The sequence below is a fragment of the Myotis davidii genome, unplaced genomic scaffold, assembly GCF_000327345.1.
Source record: "Myotis davidii unplaced genomic scaffold, ASM32734v1 scaffold135, whole genome shotgun sequence".
Lineage (NCBI taxonomy): Eukaryota > Metazoa > Chordata > Mammalia > Chiroptera > Vespertilionidae > Myotis > Myotis davidii.
Genome location: NW_006289813.1, coordinates 4,789,808 through 4,800,178, shown reverse-complemented (window position 1 = coordinate 4,800,178; position 10,371 = coordinate 4,789,808). Strand labels below are relative to the sequence as shown.

The following is a 10,371-nucleotide window of genomic DNA, read 5'->3' as shown; positions in this document are numbered from 1 at the left end:
CACACTTTAAGTACTAGGTGATTTTGTGGGACTGATTTCAGTGACAATTTTCTTCTCAGAGTCTTTGAGAGATGTTGATGTGAAATACTATGTCAGTGTTTCTTAGAGTGCAGGGCCCACATTCTGTAGCGTTACTTAAGAATTGTGAGCTTATGTAGGATGCTAATCTGTTTTGACACCAATTTTAGGTGTGTGTGTGTGTGTGTGTGTGGGGAAGCTTTCAATATTTTTAAGAGAAGGAAACCTTAAATCTTCTCATCTGAAACAAGTGTGTGATTTAAGGATTTGGGTCAATTTGATTATATATTTGTATAAGAGAGGAATAGCTTGGTTTGTGGATATTTGATTGGATTAGTTATTTTTTAAAAACATTTACTGAATATCTATTATATGCCAGGCATTGTGGTGGAGGCTGTAGGCACAACAATTAGGCCTCCATCCCTCTATTATTCTGGTATATTTGTGTGTCCTTGGATTTCTAGTTGGGGACAAGAGGCTTTTTATTTCGTGTTTAAAATTCTTGGGGGAATGTATTTGGAAAAAATATGGAAATAGGACATATTTTCCCTAAGTGGGAAAGTTGAAGCAGGAGGATAGAAACTCAGATTTAAGAGTTTCAGTCTATACGCACCATTGGCTTGCCGGTCACCTTGCACAGATTTTGTTTTCTCAAGCCCTCTTCCCTGGATGGCCTCGGATGAGGGAGCTCATAATCGTTTGCATAGTGTCTGAATCTTCAGAAACAAGCCACCGTAAATGTGAAATGATATTAGAAAGACAAAGAATTTTGGGCTAGTGTTGGTTTTTCTTTTCCTAGTGCAAGTATCTGTTACGTTTTTGTGAGGATAACTAGTCAATGGAACACGCCAAATATTTATGATACACATTTCTTGCTTTGTGACTTGGATCCTATGAGAGGATTATTGATTATTTGTAATTATTTATTTTTTGTGGGCGACCTGATTCTTTTTTCTTTCTCTTTTTATAATGACTTCTTTTATTGTTACAATGTTGGAAGCATGAAGCAAATGTTCTTAAGAGTTTTCGGTTGTCTCATTTCTACTTCCCTCTGCCCAGCGAAACAACCACAGAGTGACTGCTCTATTTTCAGGGGCGCTGCCATGTTGGGTGGGCTCAGCGTGCTTCAGTGCAATGGGTAACTATATATATAAAAGGCTAATATGCTAAGTGTCCGACCATCCGACCAGTTGCTATGATGCGCACTGACCACGAGGGGGCAGATGCTCAACGCAGGAGCTTCTGTGACGCGCACTGGCCATTTACAGAGAAACAGCATCATGGACCTGGTGCCCACAAAGCAGCACTCGGCTTCTTCCAAGTGGGACACAGGCCCCGCCACTACCCCAGAGTGAAAGCCCACCAAATTGAAGTCAACGCTGCCGAGACCCCATGGCACAAAATGTGGCCCATAGCTCAGCCCAGCCCAGAAATGGTCACTGTGGGTGCTGGGTAATGACATCACATAGCAATGCCTGGCTTCCTCTCCCTAGCAATGAGCCTCCTTGAAGTTTCTTTAGCCATACAGCATGGTGACTATCTACATATATAAAAGCCTAAGCAACTGAACGACCAAACGGCTGGTCAACCGGTCACTATGCCGCACACTGACCAGACGCTCAATGCACGAGCTGTCCCCTGGTGGTCAGTGCACTCCCACGGCCAACCTCCTGTGGCCGGCCAACCTCCTGCAGTCAGTCCCTCCTCCTGGCTGGCCAACCTCCTGTGGTCCCTCCCCGAGGCTGGCCGCCCTGATAAGCCCCGATTGGGACTGGGCGAGAAGGCCCCAATCAGCCCTGATCACCAGCCAGGCCGAGTTCCTTTCAATGTGCACAAATTTATGCACCAGGCCTCTAGGAGAACATAATGCACACACATTTTGCCAAGATAACTGTGTATGTGTGTGTGTTGAACATTTTGCCAAGTATGTTACTGAAATCTGCCTCGTATGGGTTGGCTTCAGATGTGTTTTGGAACTTTATATGTAATGCTTTTAGGTTAATTCTAACTCTGTACCAGTGATCTTGGCAGGCTCTTTGTTTGCCATTGTTAAAAATAGGGATCCCAAGCTTGTGATTTGTACTATTTTGAACTGATTAAATTGTCTAAGCTCAAAACACCCTGAACAACTGGAAATTTGTTTCATAATTCAAAGAGTTTCATGTTAGAAGTTTCCTTAGGCCATGGCCCACAAACTGCTCCTGAACGAGGAGCCAGTTAGTTAATGCGTCACGAGTGTAAAGTCACGAGTGTAAAGTTAAATAACTAATGTCAGTGATTTAAAGCACCAGGCTTTTCTGGCTACAATCCTCATCTCATTTTTGGTAGAGGTGTGAGTTCAAAGAAATACTTTTTGAACAATACAGAACAATAGTGCAAATGTGACGTTATACATTGGCAGTGACCCGGGCGCTCCTGCTACTAGAAACCCAGTTTTGCAAACGAAAGAAAGAGGTGCTAGGAACACATGTTTGTCTTTCTACTGGGCAGATGCGACCCAGGGCGCCTGCTGTGGGTGGGTGCTGGCCTGAGTTGGAAGCTGGGATTTCTGGACACTGGTCAGGAGAGGCTGGGGTTGCCACAGCAGGGCATCATTTCTGGTATCTTTGGAGGCATTTTCTTCCCAGGGCTCTTCATTCTTCCCTATTTCTTCCATCCTGACATTTCTTCTCTCTCACATGCACATGGTGGCAGTGGAGAGGGGGTACCAGCAATCTGGGTACTTCATTCGGCTGGGCTTCCGTGGTCTGGGCTCTGAGAAGAGCCATCAGTACCTTCTTATCCTCTGTTTTACCATGCATGCCATTCTGCCCCAGACAGTCATTCCAACAAGTGACTCTCTGTGTCAGAAAGTGCTGTGGTATTAATGTTTGTGGCCCCTCTCCCCAAATTCATATGTTAAAATCCTAACCTCCAAAGGTGATGGCATCAGGAGGTGGGCCCTTGGGGAAGTGCTCAAGTCCTGTGGGTGGAACCCCCATGAGCGGGATTAGTGCCCTTTAAGGAGGCTCTAGAAAGCTCCCTAGCCCTTCTGCCATGTGAGGAAGCAAGAAGTCCACAACCAGAGGACAGCCCCTGCCTGTCATGCTAGAACCCTGACCTCAGACTTGCAGCCTCTGGAACTGTGAGCAAGAAATGTCTGTTGTTTGAAAGCAATCCAGTCTGTGGTGTTTTGTTAGGGCAGCCCAAGCACGAAGACAGAAAGCTTCTTCTAAAGAGGAAGAGACTAGTCACTTTTTCACCCACTATTTTAGAGAGCCCTGGAAGCATTGCTAATGGTCCTTTCTCACAGAGTTTAATCCTGTATTATTATTTATTCACTAGAGGCCTGGTGCATGAAATTTGTGCACTGGGGGTGGTGGTGAGAATCCCTCAGCCTGGCCTGTGCCCTCTCGCAGTCCAGGACCCGTTGCTCCTTACCACCCACTGGCTCTCTGCTTCTTACCCCTCGGCTTGCTGCTCCTTAGCACTGCAATGGAGGTAGGAGAGGCTCCTGCCGCTGCTGCTGCGCTTGCCAGCCGTGAGCCTGGCTTCTGGCTGAGTGGTGCTCCCCCTGTGGGAGTGCACTGACCACCAGGGGGCAGCTCCTATGTTGAGCGTCTGCCCCCCGGTGGTCAGTGTGCATCATAGTGATCGATCGTTCTGGTTGTTCCACTGTCATCACTTAAGTCGTTCTGGTCGTCACTTAGGCTTTTATTATATAGATTATTGTATTATTTCCCATACAAACAACCATAAACCTACTTTTGTCCCACCCTGTGTATATGTATATGTACACATATACACAATATGTAGTTATCAACCGGCCCCAAATAATTGCACAGTGTCAAGAAGAAAAACCATGCAAATATTGGCCACTTGGAGTCTTTTCTGTATGACCTTGAGAGGAGAGAATGTTGACAACATCTCGTTGTAGAAATACCTTTTGGTTTCTGGTGCCACCAGCAGTTAGGTTCTGTGGGCACAGTGTAGATTTGGATCCCCTGGCATCGCTAACTATACTGCAAAGGTGCTCTTTGCACCTCATGAGCTTGGGGCATCCAAGGCTGATGGCTTCTCCACCCACCGTAGGGATTTTAGTTCAACTCTGATCTCCCCAAAGAATGCCAGTCTGGAGGAACCTGGCTCTTACGTTATTTTAGTTTTTATTCTGACCTTGAAATTATTTTGAAAAATTATATTTAAATATCCACTACCCAATGCACATCAGCTACCAGGAATCACTGGGAAGGTTTTTTTGAGAAATCTGAGATCTGACATTCATAACTGAGTTTTGATTTCACACATTCCCTTTCATTTCACAGAAAAACCTGTCAAATTTGCTCTCATAAATTGTTTGAATGCAGCTGCCTAACAGCTTTCTTTTTTCTTTCTTTCTTTGGGGAAGAGATACTTAGAGGCAAAGTTGAAAAACTTCATTTTAATCTTGCAATCACTTTTTAAGAAGTACTTTAAATTTGAATATATTTTCCCTATTATATTTCTCTTTTTGGCTATGATTTATAAATATATATATATATGTATGAAACAAAATTTTGAAGGGTAATTAAAATTACCCTTCTGACAGACAACTGGCAAGATTAACACATTATGTAACTTCTTTAAGTTTTATAATATTTACAGCAAAAACATGAATGTTTAATATGCTGATTTAACCTTTTGTATGACTTGGCCTGGGAGATTAGGATGTTAGTGGATAATGATTTTCATTATAACATTGAGAGAGATGAGACATTTTTACAACAGTCTAAGATTAAACTCTTCCAATAGAGCCTTTTTAATCTTGTTTCTCAATGTTTTGCTTTTATAATTAGTTTCAAGTTTAATCCTGTATAATTTGACAAGGAAAAGAAAGAAGGACTTATGTGAAAATTCACATTTGCAACCAGACTATTTTTCAGCTATTTGACACAGACCTTTGATGATATATTAAGGCACAGTTGCCCAAATGAAGAAATAAACAGTTTATAGTCATCCTACAGCTGTGGAATTACACTGCCCCCCCCCCCCACTTCCCCATCGAGAGAGAGAGAGAGAGAGAGAGAGAGTAATCTGGAGGCTAAAAGGTTGTCCTTAAAACTAGGGTAAATGTCTTTGGGTGGGTATGGAACTACATTTATTCTGTTGTATAAAAGTTCTTTATATTAATGGAATGTACCATGAAAAGAGGTGGCCTATAACAGACAAGGAACTAATAGTCTTAATATGGACATTAAAACTTCTTACCAATCAGTAAGGCAGAGATGAATGCTCCATTAAAAAATGATGGATTGATGGATGTCAATAGTTAAGAAAGATACATAGTTAATAAATATAAACGTAAATATTTAATTTTATCAGTAACCAACAAATAAAAATGAAAACAAAGTAAGATGTCCCTATACCTGTTAGATCTGAAGAGATCGAACAGATTGATAATATACCATTTATAGCGAAAGAGAGGGGAAGCCAAACATTTATGATACAAGCAGGGTGTAACAAGGCTTCCTTGAGGGTAATGTAATGTACACATAAGAAAATATTTCAGGCCCTAACCAGTCTGGCTCAGTGAATGGAGCATCGGCCTGCACACTGAGAGGTCCTGGATTCGATTCTGGTCACTGGCACATGCCTGGGTTGCAGGCTCAATCCCCAGTGGGGAGCATGCAGGAGGTAGCCAACCAATGAGTCTCTCTCTCATCATTGATGTTTCTATCTCTCCCTCCCACTCCCTCTCTGAAATCAATAGAAATCTATTAAAAAAAATCTTTCAAATAAATAATAGGGCAAGTCCAAGAATGGTAATGGTGGCTTTAGAAACAAATAAAAGTTCTCTTAAGACAGTTAAAGGTATCATAGAACACTGATACAATTCAATTTGTAGTCACTAAGAAGAGTGAACTATCTTTTGCTGGGAACCAGTTGTCCACAAGTCCCTTGTATTTCTGCATGTACTGAAAGCAGAGGCACTGATTGTCTTTGCTCCAGGCTGTTTTTAAGCAGGGTCGCGTGACAGCCTGGGAAGATAGAGATGTCTTCCCCCAGAGCAAATAACAGCCCTGCTTACTGCCTGGGATAAAAGATTCAGCTTCTCAAAGGTCAGGGTTACTCTCTTGTAATACAACCCATGGTGTGTGCAGGTATCATCTAGCCCACTTTGCAGTGCCCTGTGGGAGTTGGGGAATGGGTATAAGAAAATGCTGACACTCTATTTCCATTTCTGTGATTAGTACTCCTTTATCTCTGACCCAGGAGTCTTCTTTCTTCTGTCAGTATTCATGAAACTGTGCCATGGTGACTTGTTAGTTTGTAGTGTAAAATGTCAGATTCTTTACAGTTCTTGACTTACCCTTTGCTAATTAAAATTTTCCTTATTTTTATCAATGGTTTTTAAAAATTTAAAGTAATATACAATGAGGGGTCTAAAGATGAAAAAGTAAAAATTCTTACCAAGAACTCTTTCTAGAAATACATACTATCCTGTAACTTGTTTTGTCATGGGTGCATGAAGAAAGCATTTCTTTAAAGGTGAAAATCACTTACAGTAACTTTAACCTCTTTCTAAGCCTAACTTATCAAAAGATTAAACTTTTATCAGCTACTGAGAAAGATATTAAAATAGTTAGTCTTTTAAATGGCTGTCTATAAGTCCATTGTATGGAGGTTTGTAATTTAACCACAATCCCATTGCTAGTTCCAGTTCTGGACTAATTATGTTACCATAATTCCTGTATAGATACCATGGTGGGTTAATAGGCCATAGCTATAAACTAAAGTACAAAGCATTCTCAGACCTGTGCTGAAGTGTTCTGACCACAGTAATCAGTTGGGAGCCATAGACTCATTTCCTCATATTAGGTCAAAAATGTTTTTGAAGACCAAGACAAAAACATAACAAAACAAAAAGCTATTAAATGGTATATGTTATGTGTTCCTGGTTAATTCTGGGTTGTGAGATTAGCATTAGCCTTTATTTTCTCTTTATAATCTTCCATATATTCTGTTTTTTTCCTGCACTGAGCATGTATTACTTTTGTAATCAGAAGGGCAATAAAACTACTAAAATTAAGAGACGAGAGAGAAACAGGGTTAGGGTGAAAAATGAGACATGGACACAAGACATCAAGAGATATGAATGAGCAGTTATCTGTCAAAGACATTTAAATTAAGTAGCAGTTTTTAATTAGAATTGTTTTAATCAACCTCAGCAGTTATTGACTTCAGAGGAAATGTTTCCCAATAAAGCAGATGTAGGTCTTTGCGAGAAGCAGAGATTGATTTATTATTTTATTTATTCTCTATGCTTATATTATCTTTTCCTACATTTATTAATCCTATTTCCAAGCAACTACTCTATGCCTAGTCCTGCTTTAAATGCTGTATCAAATTTTACAAAGGAATTTCTCTCAGTTTGTGGTTAACTGAGAGCTTTATTTTTCTTGTGTGTGTGTGTGTTTTTGCCCTTTTGATCATTTTCTTTCTCATTAGTCCATTTTCTAAAGTGTGTGGGTGTGTGAAAGGATGCAGACATAAAATTAAGAGTCATCAATTTCGTCATGTACTGATCCAATGAGCATCGTCAGAGAAATTCCAGTGAGTCCCCTGACAGGTGAGCTGCTCATTGGAGGAAAGAATGTGTATGTGTGCATGAGATGATTTATTGATTGACAGAGAGCTGGCAGTTTAAATGGCCATTTCCCCTTAGCTAGCAGCTTACATGGCAGCACTAAAGCCTGTGATGACAGGACTAAACAGGCACTTTCTTGGTTAGCAGTCATCAGATTTAGACCCTCACACTTAGCCTCTGTAGGAAAGACCTAGTTCCTATTAATATTCCTTTTTTTAAAAAAAATCTATCCTCCCATCAGTAAAAATGATTGCCCTGATGTTCAGGGTTCCCATCTTACACCTGCCCTTCATTTGGTTGAGCCCTTTGTGCGAATACTGTTAACGATTCTGACTTCCTTCATAGCATTTTTGACCTCGTACCCTTGGAAAGAACATATCGTTTCAGTTCAGGGAAACCCCTGGGAGGTCAGGAAGCATTTTCATTTATTTAAGGGGAGACTTTCAGATCATGCTGGGGAAGGTAGTTAATTCGCACGTTTGTGGTAAGACTTTAAATGCTAACATTAAGCTTTACAGAGTAGTTGATGCCATTTGGTCATATATTGGTCTCCTAAAAGCCTCTGGCTGACTTAAAAATAAATCATTGCAGACAGACCATTAAATTTTATGAGCTATGAATGTGCTTAATAGTCCAGGATAACAAAATGCTCCAAATTTCTCCATGAGCCATTGCTTCTACCTGAGCCCTTGCACACATTTCAGATACCTCCAACCATATTAAAGGTGATTATTTTGATAAAGTGGTAGTGGGGTGGGGCTTTTGTAAAACACTGGATTGTATTTGACCTCTTGGCTTATTACTGAGAGAGTTTGTTAATGCTAATGAAAGTTTTTTTTGTTGTTGTTTTGGTTAGAGCCTAATTAAAACCACTTCTGACTGCATAAAGGCAATGGCCTATGAAAATGATGATTAAAAGGTTTGATTTCTGCTCATAACATTTTTAAAAATTAATTGGGAAGAATTTAATAAGCATCAAATGCACTTTACCCTGGTAACTGCAATACTGAATGGTGACGTTTTAAATAATTTTTCAGAGAAGGTTAGTGATTTTCTTTTCTTGGGAAACATGGAGATGCAACTATGAGCATCGGTATGTCCAGTCTGGGTTACTATAGTTCAGTTAATGCTGATCTCTAAACAGGTGTTCACATTTCACATGTACAATAAGGGAAACTGAAGTTCTGTATCACTGAATTTTAGCAAAAAAAAAAAAAATTAAAGGAATGTTAAATATTTGAAGTGCAAACTTGTAAACTTTACATTGGGATCACTTTTCTGCTTGAAGTGCATCTGACTTAAGAATACAGGCAACTTTCTTTCCTGATTGCTTGGAAAAATATTTCTGCAGTAAGTCTTGTGCCTTCTTTACTATGATTGGTTGTTTTTAAGAAAGATGATCAGCTCTGTGGTTAGTTTCCCACAGTTGATAAAAAGATCTATCAAAAATATCACAATTAATTTAAAGAAAATGTTGGTTATCAAAGGCTGCAGAAACAGGGAAGAAATAGCACTTCTTATTTTGTAAAAGCACAAACACTTAAAGCTAATCACATTGCAGGTAAATCTAATACAGTATTAGGAAATTCCATAAAAAAGAACAAAAGACCCATGTTTACTTCCATTGCTCCAATAGTCAAGCGTTAGACCTGCGTGAGAGTTGCACTGGAGCAGTTTGCTGCTCTGATTTAAGAGTTCAAAGTCCTTTTTGTGTATTTGGCCCAATGATATCCATATCCCAGATAAATCCAGTTCAAAAAACAGAAATTAGGGCAATGACTTTGTAAAACAAAGCACAAGGATATGCTACTAGAAGTTGCTGTCCTTCTGTGGCTAATGCAGAAATAAAAATTTTGGAAGCAGGAAAATGACACCATCCAATAATTCCAGGAGTGAGGATGGTTCTTACCATTCATTGCAGAGAAAAGACCACTGCAAAGCTGGAAAGTAGGATCATGGGAGGAAAATAGTATCCAAGGACACTTGCCACACACCAAATGAAACACCTGTCATACTCATGAAGTTCAATAAAGGAAACATTCCTAGCCGCCCAGTTGCACCGACCCCATACACAAAGCCAAACTGGATTTTGCCAGCCAGTAACCATGTAGCTCCAAAGGCCAGGAAAAATCCATGGGTCCTGCCAGAGCAGTCTCATTCTTGATGCTGCCATCTGCCACTTTTAATGATGTGACACTGTTAGTGTCTTTTGCCAGATGTGGTGAAAATCCATACCTAATTCTAGTTCTTTTAGTAAAGACGGCTCATCCTCAAAGTTGTTTCCATAGATTGGCTGATGAGTCATTGGAGTAAATGTCTGAGTTGGTGGATAATCTGCCTGGTGTGGGGCTGTTGTTGGCTGCATCATGACTGGAGGGACAGGCGGGCTTGCTGCAGTAGTCATAGCCAGATTACTGTGTGCTAAAGGTCCTCTTCTTCCTCCATAATCATAGCACTGCTGTCATTGGTTATTGATGCTGTAACATTATGTTTAAATTATCAAAGCTTAACATTGCAAATGATCAAATGTGGAGGTGGGGACAGTAGCTCCAGCAGCTGCCGAACTTAGCTTAAGACCCTGAATGGGCACTGTTGCTGCGTCACAGGCCAAAGAACTCCACAGCATTTTTTAAAAGGCAACTTCAATGCAGTTCTAGTTTTTTGTACACAGAACAATGACTTACCTCCTAATTTTTTTTTTTTTATAGCACTATACACAAAGTGACCTGGGTTCTTGTTTTATAAAG

The 10,371-nt window shown here is 40.4% G+C and overlaps 1 pseudogene; it reads right to left on the bottom strand.

Moving 5' to 3' along the window:
* Nucleotides 1-9,377: 9,377 nt before the first annotated feature.
* On the bottom strand, nt 9,378-10,028 carry LOC102756755 (annotated as a pseudogene).
* Nucleotides 10,029-10,371: the final 343 nt, after the last annotated feature.